Below are 13,098 nucleotides of genomic sequence, written 5' to 3'. Positions count from 1 at the left end.
CAGAGGACACTGTGATTGCATTTCCCTTTTCAGTAATTGTAGCAGATATTAAAGTGAATGGACAATGGTAGACATGTATAGGATAACCTGGTTTTCCAGACAGACCACTTGTGTGAGATCAAACGGCTACAGCACATTTAGGGTTACAGTCTCCTTCTTTTCCTCCTTATTCTCAACCGCAGTGGAGCTTTTTCCAGCGTTGCCATGGTAACACTATATCTGGCTGCTAGCTCTGTCGTAAGTTATTGAACTGAGACTGGCTTTTGGTTTAGCAGATAATTAGGTTCTGTCTCACAGGTTCATTTTCCTGTGACTGGGACGTGAATATGACCTACAGCTGGCCTCAATTTCAGTGTCACAGACAAAACTTTAACCCTTCCCGAGCTCCCAAGGCACTCTCTGAAGCCTTGCTTGTGAGGTGGAGGAAGTCATACCTTGTAGAGGATTACCATGTCTCCATTTTATTTTTTATCTTCACCATAATACTATGGAAAATATGGTCAAGGTTGTACGCTTAGGGCATTTTCAAAATTAAAAACATAGCAACAACGTGTGTGTGTGTGTGTGTGTATACATATATATATACTTATGTATTTTATATATAACATATAATATATAAAAACTTGCCATAGTCATTACCATTTCCTTGCTTTTTAAATAATTTTTAAGTCACATCAAAGTGCCTTGTATTGCAATTTGGCTTCCACAGTGTTTAGATTTCAAAAACCGTATTTTCAGGAATATTAGCTTGGTACACTTATTCTCAGCTTTGGGACCTGTCTGCCAATTGATTCACACCCCTCCCTCTCCTTTTTATAAAACCCAGATTTTAGCTGACATTGAAAGGTTCCTTTGGAGTCGACAAGCAAGTCTATGTTACCAGGAACAATGCCACCACTCTAATAAAATGCCCAAATGTTCTCTCAGGGCTTGAATCTTGTTGGTTTGGGAAACCAGCAAAGATCTGCCCTTTGTTTGGGACAAAGAAAGAATCATAACTTTTGGAGCAGACACTGAATTCACAACACTCACTGCAACATGGAGAGCTGTAGGGTTAATCTGAGAACATATGTCCCTCTCTGTCAAACAATAGGAAAGACCCTTAAGAGAATGTTTGAAACTTTTAGTGCATTTCACCTGAAACCTTACAATGAAAAGGTAAGAAAGGAACAAGGGACAGGTGAGACCACCATAATGAAAACATTAAGTAAAGAAATTCCATAGTTTAATTGGCTGAAGAACTGTATAACTGTGTCAATAGAGATAGGCAAAATTCATAAAAGGCAAGACTTTAGAAGATTCAACCTTGTATATTGGAACTAGGATACATGTGTGTGTTGTGTGTGTGCATGTGTGTACACAACACATAAACTGTATTCTGTTTTAATCCATTTCACCCATCCTCAAACTCCAGATGAGAAGAGTATCTTGAAGAGCAGCAGCCTCAGATATCCTGAGTATGAGCAGCTGTGGCCCTGGATTGTGCCATGAATACAGTGTGGAGGGATTTGGGGTCAGAGTCAGGGGGGGTTGTATGAACTAAGAGAGCCTATAGATGAGGAACCCAGTTGTTGCCAATTACCTCCACTGAACTGAACTTCTTTTGACCTCTTATCTCAAGTAGATAGCACCTATTGTTCTCTTATTAACGATCAGTGTTTGTTGAATAAATATTCAAATTCTTCCTTAGTCTCTACTCTGTATAGTAGGAGCTAAATTAGCACTCAGTTATAAAGAAGACTTAGGAAGCCTACAAGAATTTTCAATCCAAGATCATTGGAACTATCTTTCCATGGTTCCCCATAACCCCTAAGCCCTATACACGTGGGTCGTCTCTTGCCTGAATTACTGCAATAGCCTTGTAACTGGTCTTCCTTCTTGTTACCCACTCTAGTCTCTACTATGCACAGCAGATAGGATGTTAATCTAAAGGCAAATCATTTGAAGTCAGCACCCTCCTCCTAACTTCCCAGTGGTTTTCCATGTAACTAGAATATAACACAAACTCTTCACCGTGCTTACAAGGCCTCTATTACTTTGTCCCTGCCTGCCTTGCTGACCTCATCATCCCCTCTTTTCATTCTCCGTCTTGCTTTTTCTCACAGCTGAGGGCAGGCCCCTGGGGAGCCTTAGCTTCTGCTGTTTTCCCCACCAAAAATGCATGGCTCACTCCTTTACTTTTACTCTGGTCTCTCTACTTGAATGTCACCTCCTTAGAGATGCTTTCTTTCCCTAAACATCTTAAAAAGCACCTCACTCATTGTCTAGCACCTTTCCAGAGTTAAATTTTCTTCATAATGTTATCATGTCTTGAGATGATATTAGACAACATGCAAGCAATTATATGCCTTTCCCACTAAAATATAAGCTCCCTATGGACAGGAACTTTGGTTATTCATGAGCATACCTCTAGTGCCTAGAAACTGGTAGGCTGGATCCTAGTAGCCTTTACTAAATATTTGTAGAATGAATAATTGAATAAAGAGATTCAGGTAGAGGGCCTGGGTATCCAGTGAGAACAGTAATGAGTGTTCCTGACATAATGAATGAAATCTTACCCTACATTATGAATTCACATGAGTGGATACAATAAAATTTAGAGACGTAGCTTATATTTTGGGGACTGCTTTCATTAGAGGAAGGTAAAACAAAGAAAACAAGGAATCTGAGCTTATTTCTGCCTCATCCCCACAAGAATTTAACCTCACATAAAAGATCATCCATTTGTCAAACATATCACAGCCCCAGTCATTTTGGAAAGCCTCTTCTGTATGGGCCAGATAGTAAGTATTTTTGCCTTTACAAAGGCCATACAGGCTGGGTCACAATTACTCCGCACTTCTGTGAACTAGTGTGTGAAAGGAGCCATAAACAGCACATAAACAAATGGGTGTGGCTCTGCTCCAGGAGAATGTTACTTATAAAAACAGGAAGTCAGCTACATTAACACACAGGCCATAGTTTGCTGACCCCAAAGTAGAGAGTCTTTCCCTAATTCTACCTCCCACCCAGTTACTGGAAGAACGGCCCTCATATCTCATCCTTTCAAGAAATCAAACAAATTGGGGCAGGGCTAGCTAGTTGTGGAACTCGACTGGTGCTAGTTTCTTTGCCTTCTCCTCTTATTTGTTTAAAGTTCATCCTAACTTTAACTGTTACCACAATAGCAATAACTGGGCGATGGCAGGTCCTCCCAATGACATTTCCATTTCTTGGAAAATGAAAGAAGGATACATACCGTGGTGTATTAGTAAATGTCTAGCAACTGGCTGGGGGAAAATAATGACATTTACTAATATCCATAGTGTACATTCTCCCACCACGGCCATTTAAACTAGCAATATGATGTCACTTAACGTGGAGTTAGGGAAAAAAGATGCACAGAATAGTCTCCTGAATCAGTATGAGCTGGCTCCAGCCCACAGCAGGATACATATTTAAAAGCTGCAATAATTTTGCTCACTGCCATCACAAAGTCTGGAGCAAACAGTGGTGAGTTTGACAGAAGCAACTGACTAGATGATCTCTTGGAATGCCAATCAGTAAATAATGAAAAAGTATATAAATGCAATGCTTATGTAAAGCCCTTAGCTCAGTGTTTGGTTAAAATACATACTCAGTAAATGATAGCTATTACCTTCTCAGCTTAGGTTATTCTAAGCATTAAAATTAAATGTTTAGTACAGACTCAATCCAATTTTAATGTCCTTGTGTTAATAAGACCTCTCCACATTGAAGCAGCGATGATAAAGGAATTTTATGTAGCTATTCGTGACTCTGCCCAGCATAAGGTTAAGATAGCAACAAAATACTCAAACCAGAGTAAAAAAAGCCTCCACTTGACTCCAGCTCTTCATAACACTTCTGTGTTATTTTCCTTCAATTTTAAACAGAATGCATTTTAGGAGCATAGTTCAATTATTGATTGAATAGTGGGTTCAATTTGACTACAATCCAAACAAATACACTCCGTTTAGTTCAAGACCAGGGATGGGCCAACAAAAGGGTAAAGGTTTCGCTCAAGTTTTGATGCACACTCAGACTGAATTAGTAACATGGATGTCTTCTATTATTTGGCCATGAACAATACAGTTCCGTTCAAGTTAGGGAAAACTAGCAAAACAGCAGGCAAAATATTGACAATGGTTTGGGTAACCAGACAGTAAAACTGACATCAATCTGAAAGGATTAGTGGGAAAATATATATGGACCCTTAAAGAGATTAACATACAGCCTATGTCTAAACACTCAGTATTTCAAAGAAAAGACTAATATATGCTGCTTTGAATATGATAAAAGTGCTTTTTGAATTATTTACCCTCTAATCTCCTCTGCTTATTCCCTTCAATCTATAAAGTTTTCTGTACTTCCATAAAAGGTATGACTTAGCATTTGGTCTGAAGGTGAGGATTCCTTTCAACCTTCCAGCTAATCTTAATCTTTTCTCTTTGCTTCTATGAACACATAAGCCAAATATATTGGTTTCGTTGTGGTTTCCTGCTCTGCTTCTTCAGTGACCTCTGTTCTAGAAGACTCATTTTAGGTGGAATACCTCAGCCCAAACCCTGGTCAGAATGCCGCCTAGCCCCCAAATATTACTAAATGAGCTAAATTTTCTGTTCCCATGAGTGCTTCCATATGTATTGTTTGCTATATTTTCTTTTGGTTTTCTGCTTATACTATTAATGGAGATATATTTTAGATAATCATCTTTCTTTTTAAAAGATCTGGTATTATGAAAATTCCAAATAGATACAGATTAGAAAGAATGGCACTACAAACTTCTACATGCTCATCATCCATAGATGTTTAACTATTCAACATTTTTTGGAGGGGGAGGGGAGCAACTGATATCTTTTTCCTCCAGCTATATTGAGATATATTTGAGATATATTTGACATATAACATTATGTAATATATTGTGAAATGATTACCACAATAAGGTTAGTTAACACATCCATCGTTTCATATAGTTATACAGTTACTTTTTCTTTTTTTTCTCTTTTCTTTTTTTTTTTTTTCTTTTGGTGGCGAGAAGTTAAGATCTACTCTCTTAGCAACTTTCAGGTATATGATGCAGTATTGTTAACCACAGTCTCCATGATGTATGTGAAATCCCCAGGACTTACTCATTTTATAACTGGTATTTTGTATTTTTTGATCACCATCACTCATTTTGCCCCCACTACTCAGCCCCTAGCAGCCACTAACCTACAATCTGTTTCCAGATTCCACATATAAGATCATACAGTGTTTGTCTTTCTCTGTTTGACTTATTTCACTTAGTGTAATGCCCTCCAGGTTCATCCATGTTGTTGCAAATGACAGGATTTCCTTCTTTTTTATGGCTGGATAATATTATATATATGTGTATAATAATACATATATATATATATATGTATATATATGTATATATGTGTGCGTGTGTATATATATATATATGTATGTATATATATATACACACGCACACATATATACATATATATACACATACACACACACACACACACACACACACACATATATATACATATATATATAACTTTTATAACATTTTCACCAATCGATAGGTACTTAGGTTATTTCTATATCTTGGCTATTGATAATGCTGCAATGAACATGCTGGTGTAAATAAATCTTTAACATAGTGATTTCATTTATTTCAGATATATTCCCTTCTATTCAATTTTCATTTAGTTTATGGCCAAACTGGTCTCATCTATACCTACCATTCACTCATTCCTAAGTTCCTGGATTATTTTGAAGCAAGCCCATACATCATATAATATACATACATCTATAAATAGTTCAGTGTGTACCTCTAAAAATAGAGCACTATTTTTAAAACTATAAAAGCATTATTACATTTGCAAACATTTATAGTAGTTCCCTAACATCATCAAACATTGCATAAGTGTATACATTTTCGTGATTGTCTTATTTTTTTTTACAGTTAATTTGTTTGAATGAAGATTCAAACACAGGCCACACATGGCGTTTGGTTGATGTATTTCTAAAGTCACTTTCAATCTCTAAGTTTCCTCTTCTTTTAGTTGTTCGCAATTTATTTGTTGTAAAATGGAGTCATTTGTCTTTCAGTGTCGTTCTTATTCTAGGTTTTGCTGAATTGCATCCCTGTAGTGTTGTTGACCATGTTCTTCTCTACTGGTAATTCCTGTAAACTGAAAGCTAGAATGAGATGCTTTGTTCAAGTTCTTTTTGCTTTTGTTTTTGTTTTTGTTTTACCAAGATTTACTCATAAATGGTATTGTGTATATTCTACCAAGAAGCACATAGAAAGCTCGTCTGGATTGTGGCTAAGTGGGAGGATGTTTGTGATTTCATAAGTATATATTGGTTGTATCACCTAGGAATAAAATTTCACAAACTCATATGTTAGAATTGAATATGTCATTATTTTATGATATTTCAAAAAAAGCAACTTAATCTTTAGTGATTCCACCGAGTAAGTATGAGCACCATTACCCTAGTGAATATCAGACTATGGATTATTCCCCCCATATGTCTGAAATTGGATTAAATTAAGGAGAAATTCCAGGGGACATAACCTTGCACAAATACAAGGCATATATGTAGAACTTCTCTAACTTAAAATAATCATTGGTGGTTCTCGGAAAAGAGTGAGGAGCACTGTATTAGAACCAGACTGTTGTGGTGACCCCTCACTTTATAAGAACTTTAAGGAAGACTAATATGGAACTAGATTTCGAGGTCAATTCAAAGCATCAGAATTATCTTCTGGTGGAGCATGTGAACTATTTCCGCCTACTCCAAGAAGATGTACATCCTTGTCTATGCTGGAATGCAGAGTTGAGATAAAAATATGAAAGCATGATAAGAAATCTCAACTATCTTTTAAAAACAGAAGTATATATGCATTCTTATGAATGGAAATAAAAGTATGTGATTGTTCATGGGCTTTCAGAAATGTATGGATTTTAAAATAGCCATATTTCTGGTCTCCTTTTTGTTTCCTCTCATTAAAAAAACTGGAGGGGCTCCTGGGTGGCTCACTCAGTTAAGCATCTGACTTTGGCTCAGGTCACCATCTCAGGGTTCATGAGTTCAAATATCACATTGAGCTCTCTGCTATCCGAACGGAGCCTGCTTTGGATCCTCTGTCCCCCTGTCTCTCTGCCCCTGCCACACTCATGTATGCTCTCTCTATCTCAAGAATAAATAAACATTTTTTTAAAAACTGGAGGGGTGCCTAGGTGGCTCAGTCGATTAAGCGTTCGACTCTTGATCTTGGCTCAGGTCATGTTCTCACAGTTGAGTGAGTTTGAGCCCTGCATCAGGCTCTGAGCTGATGTCACCAAGCCTGCTTGGGATTCTGTCTCTCTTCCTCTCTCCCCCTCCCCCACTTGTGCTCTCTCTCTCTCTCTCTCTCTCTCTCTCTCTCTCTCTAAGTACATAAGCTTAAAAAACTGGAAAATTAGGGATTTTGAATTTATAGTTATCTCTTTGTGATAGAACTCTAATTTCATACCTCTTGCCAGATATGAAGAAGGTATATCTTTCTACTGTATATGTCTTGGGGATAAATAAGTAATAATTTTCCATGTGTGTGGGTACTTTTAATTCAAATCTATGGTATCATGTATAAAATACTCCAGTTATTTAATAATACATCACAAAAATTAGACCCATATTCTATCATAAAACTGGTGGAGAATATCTTACTTAGACTCTGAGAACTGCATTACCTTAATGAGTTCTCTTCAATTTCTGTGGCTCCCTCAATATATTTTAATACCATATCAGAAATTGGAGAAGCTTTTCCAGAAAGTGACATAAATCTACAAAATGAAATGTGGGAGTCTGTGACCCAATTCTTATATTTCTTTTCTTCTTGCTTACTTCTGTTCCCAAATAAGAATGTGGACATGTTGCTTTATAATGACATATTATTGTTACCAATTTTTTTTAACTTTTTTTAATGTTTATTTGTTTTTGAGAGGGAGAGAGACAGAGTGTAAGCGAGGGAGGGGCAGAGAGAGAGGAGGAGACACAGAATCCGAAGCAGGCTCCAGGCTTGGCTGTCAGCCCAGAGCCCGACGAGGCGCTCGAGCTCACAAACTGCGAGATCATGACCTGAGCCGAGCTCACAAACTGCGAGATCATGACCTGAGCCGAAGCTGGACGCTCAACCGACTGAGCCACCCAGGTGCTCCTATTGTTACCAATTTTTAAAAGAATTTTGTTTTAGATAAGCTCCTTAATCTAATGTGTAACTTTTAAATTATTATTTTATATAATATCTTTCTTGTAACTGTAAAGTTAGGAACCTGGAACAGGCTGAGCCTTTAGAGCAAAATGTTGTCAAAATCGACAAGGTGAGCCTGAGGCAACCCCAAACTTGTAGTCTCTACAGAGAAATAGCAGTAAGACACTCTGGGTAAGGTTGGGTCAGGAATTATTACACTTCTCAAATGATGGGATTCTTATTATTTTATCTCATATTTCATGATACACAGGTCCATAAAAATTAACTGTCTTAAGTAAGGTGGTTTAGTGCTAGTTTCTCTGACAACACTCTGTGCTGATTAGACTATGAACAGAAAAGTGTGAAATACAACTCAGACTAAAGAACAGGTTAATTTTTGATGATTCAATAAAACCCATCCTCTGAGAGTTTTACTTAAGAACCTAAAAATTCAGGTCAGTATAAAGAACTGGCAATTACTCAGAAAGCTTCAGAAGGTATATATCCTGATCTGTTGATGTGAACAACTTTTAGCGATATGTTATAAGGTGAAAAAACAGCTTCATGGAGTGCATGTAAATATATTTTGTATTAAATTAAATTGTTACATGTGTAGTTTCTGTTCTTGTGTGACAATCTTAGATTTTCTTATATGCATTTATGATTCATTTTAAAAGACTTTTCTGTGATTGGTTGATTTGTAACAACATACTTATGGTACATCATCAAAATTCTTACATTCATTGTAGAATGGTTTTTCAGGGAAGGTAAACATTCTATCAATGTCTGAAAGTAAGTATTCTTTCATTTCCCCGGATAATGACAAAAACGTATATTGGAAAATTTGAGCCAGCACTACATAAATTGAAATGGTCTCTCCGAGGGCACCCCATTTTTCCCTGGTATTTTTAAGCTAAACAAAATTAACAGATTTTTGTAAGAGTCAAATTGAATACCTTGATCTATTAAACATGTAAGAGTGGCTTCATTAGTTGCTATTTGGAAGCAATAGCACGAAACAGCAGAATTTCAGAGTCTGAAGATACCTCAAAAATCATCCACCCTCTCTTGGGAGGCTGGAATCCCTTACCACTACATCTAGCTTATAGCATTCTACACTGGGAATTAATATTTTCAGAGGTGGGGAGCATACTACTTTTATAGGAAGCTAATGATGTATTTGGATAACTCTAATTTTTAGAAAGTTCTTTCTTACATTGAGCCAAATTTTGTCTCTGAGCAATACCAGGTATGTCTACATGTTAATACTTTGAATATTTGAGGTCAGTTTACGTTCCCTTCTCCCCAACAAATGTTTAATATGTTATAATACATTTTTAGAGATCTCTAAATTTATTGTATTATTATTAGTGTACAGAGTTAAAGGTATAGTCTTCCAGACCACCAAGTCTGCCCAAGATTTTTGAACCCAACTACAAGGAGTTAGGGTACAACTACAAAGTTAAAGAGTCCACACAGATCACCCTTACTTCTGACATCAACTGTATGTGTAGGGTTTCTCAAATCAATCCTCAGGTTTGATAATTCACTAGAAAGACTCCTAGAACTAACTGAAACCTACTCTACTTATAGCTGTTACAGGGAAATGATGCCAGAAGTCAGCCAAAGGAAGAGACACAACGCAGAGTCTGGAGGGTTCCAAATGTGAAGCTGTCCTTGTTCCCAGGACCTGTTGCCCTTCTAGTATTGATCTGTGACAATACGCATGTGGTAACGCCAAGGGGGAAGCTTTTGTGAGCTTCAGCATCCAGAGTTTTTATTGAGGCTTCATTGCATAAGCATGATCGATTGATTTACCAGGTTTTCCAGAGGGTCCACCATGAAAAACAGAGACGCCTGTCACTTGGAAAATCCCAAGGGTTTAGAGGTTACCTCCCAGGACCTATGTACAAAAATGGCCACACCTCTTTTGGATGAGGCCAATTTCCTCACCATGCAATATCATTTACTATTTTCTTGGGTAAAATTCTCCGATTCCTTAATGTGACATGAAATATAGCTTTAGAAGCTAAACATATCTTGGTTGCATTTCTGTAGATAAGTCCTAATTTACCAATGTTCTCTTTTGGGGTCCAGGCTTAGGGTAACTTTGATAACAAAATATATACCTTGTGTCACTACAAGCTACATTGAAGTATTACTACTGTAAAGTATGAAATAATACTTTAGAGTCAGGGGTCAGACAGACAGAGAGAATCCTGACATTTAACAGCCATTAGACCTTGTGAATGCTACTTATTCTTTTCTGAGCTTTCATTTTTTCATAGAGAGTTAATAATATTCCATATATTATGGGAACTAAGTGAGATCACATGTAAAATCTTTAATGTATCATAGGACCTTAATAAATATTAGTTCGTGTCTGGAAAAAATGTTGGATGATATGAATTTGTGTTTGAGGGGTTATCTTAGGCAACGTTTGCCTGTCCAGTCTTCTAGACTAGATGTATGCATACATTATTAAAACAAAACAGAATTCATTCAATTTATCAAATATTTATCTAAATCCAACTGAGAAGTGTAAAGCATTATGCTAGCAACTTAGAAAAAGGCAGTTTCAGCCTTCCTGGAATGAGAACATTTTCATTAATATCTTTGATATAAGTAGACCGCAGTAGGTGTTGAATTAAGGTACATATCGGATGCAGTGATGGAAGTGCAAGAGAAAAAGAAAGTCTGACTGGGATTATTAGAGAATGCTTCCCTAAGAAGGTGATATGTCTGAAAGGCCCAATGTACTAGCAGGCTTTGATAGCACTTTTAGGAATAGTGAATACCATTTTTCAGAATTTATAAATGTATTTACTTGGTGAAAAGTGAATTTTATGACAAGGTATATATAAATTTATCATAAACATAGGAACAGATCATAAATCAAATTATCTTATATCAGAAATAAGTTCTCTAAAAATAAGAGGCAATGTTAAAAAACTTTTAACTAAAAGCTTAATCTTTGTAATAAAAATATCTCGTTGATTTTAAGGGATGTAAAGAGATTGCTTCTATTCATTGCATTTTAAAAATTCAGAGACTAAAAAAAATTAAAAAATAAAAATCCAGTAGACTTAACCCAATTTCTGATATTTATTATATCAGTTTTTGAATTCCAGGAAAACATAGATTTTATTTAAGGCAGGCAGTTCATTTGTGAGTAGCGAAAGAGTTAAACATAATTAATTTGTTCATGAAACAATTCATTCAGCACATATTCATTGGATGTATTCTGTGCACCAGGCACTATTCCAGGCTCTGTGGGAAACTGACAATAAACAAGTAAATATATAGAATGTCCAGTGGTATAAGTACCATCAAGAAGATTAAAGCAGTATAATGCGTGATAGAGAGTGTTGGAGAATAGTCGAATTTGCTTTTATGTAAATCGGTCAGGAAACACCTTCTGACAGACATCTGAGCAGACAGGAATCTTCGTGTGGTAACAAGTCAGAGAGATATTCTGGGGTGAGGGTTCCAGGCAGAGTAGACAGCAAGAGCAAGGTTCCTAAGGTTGGAGCATGCTTGGCATTTTATAGGAGGAGCAAGTGTGGCTGAGAAGAATGAGGGAAGGAGAAGGCAGGAGGTTGCTATATCATCGGGTTCCATAGGCCACTGCAAAGACTGGATTTTACTGCAAGTAGCACCTCAGTAACCTGACCCATGCCTACCTCTTAAACCTCTGTCTTTGCTTCTTATTTTTTCCTCTCTACACTTGTGCTGCCTAGTATGGTAGCCAATACCCCACATCCGACTATTGAGAACTTGGAATGTGGCTAGTTCAGTTGGACAGTATGAAAAAAAGTGAAATATCTCCATACTTTTATATTGCTTAATATGTTGAAATGACAACATTTCAGGTATACTGGGTTAAGTAGAATAAAATAAACTTCATCCCTTTGCTTTCTTTTAATTAATGTTTTTATTTAGAAATAATTCTAGATTCCCATGTGGTTGTAAGAAATAATACAGAGAAATCCTGTGTTCCCTTTATCTAGTTTTTCCCAGTGGTAATGTCTTATCAGCACAGTATGACTACCAGGATATTGACAGAGATACAATCTTACTCAGATTTCTCTAGTTTTAATTGTACTCGTGTGTGTGTGTGTGTGTGTGTGTGTGCATGCTTATCTGTTCAACTTTGTCACATATATAGGTACCACAATGTCAACATTCAAAACAGTTTCTTCACCACCAAGATCCATTGTATTGTTCTTTTGTAACTACACCCACCGCATATCTATGCTACATCCCTCCCCGGGGCCCCAGCCTTTACCAACCACTAGTCTATTCTCCATTTATATACTTTTTTCAGGTTAGAAGTGTTATGTAAATGGAATCATTCAGGGCATATTCTTCGGGAACTGGCTTTGGTCCCTCAGCATAATCCCCTCAAGATTGATCTAAGTCACTGTCTGCCTCAATAGTTCATTCCTCTTTATTGCCAAACAGCATCCCATGAGCGGGATGTACCACACTTTGTTTAACGACTCACCCGTGGAAGGACACCTGGGATGGTTCTCGTTTCTGCTACTACGAATTAAACTGCCATAAACATTCCTGTACAGATTTTTGTGTGAATATGGGTTTTCGTGTATCTGGGGTAAATGCTTGAGTACAACTGCTGGGTCATATGGTATTTGCATGTTTAGTTTATAAGAAACTGCCAAATCACTTTTCCAGGGTTCTGTATCCACCTGTTTCTTTTTACTTTTTGTAACATGGCTACTAGAAAATTTAAGATTACATATGTGGCTCACATTTCTATTTAACAGTGCATCTCTTGTGTAGAGCACCGGTTCCTCATCTCACGCTCTCCTCATGTGCTGTTCTCTCTGCAGTGTGTTCATGACCCCTCT

The 13,098-nt window shown here is 36.9% G+C and overlaps 1 long non-coding RNA gene across 1 annotated transcript in view; it reads left to right on the top strand.

Annotated features, from left to right (window-relative positions):
• The window catches only part of LOC121036070 (uncharacterized), a 384,864-nt gene extending 373,557 nt beyond the window's left edge, over nucleotides 1-11,307 (top strand). Inside the window, exon 7 of the long non-coding RNA XR_005793219.1 lies at nucleotides 9,821-11,307. This is a non-coding gene — a long non-coding RNA (uncharacterized LOC121036070). The remainder of the gene's footprint in view (nucleotides 1-9,820) is intronic.
• Nucleotides 11,308-13,098: the final 1,791 nt, after the last annotated feature.

This window comes from Herpailurus yagouaroundi, unplaced genomic scaffold (assembly GCF_014898765.1).
Source record: "Herpailurus yagouaroundi ecotype Mexico unplaced genomic scaffold, PumYag 162, whole genome shotgun sequence".
Classification (NCBI taxonomy): Eukaryota; Metazoa; Chordata; class Mammalia; order Carnivora; family Felidae; genus Herpailurus; species Herpailurus yagouaroundi.
This window is presented reverse-complemented; position numbering and strand designations above follow the sequence as displayed.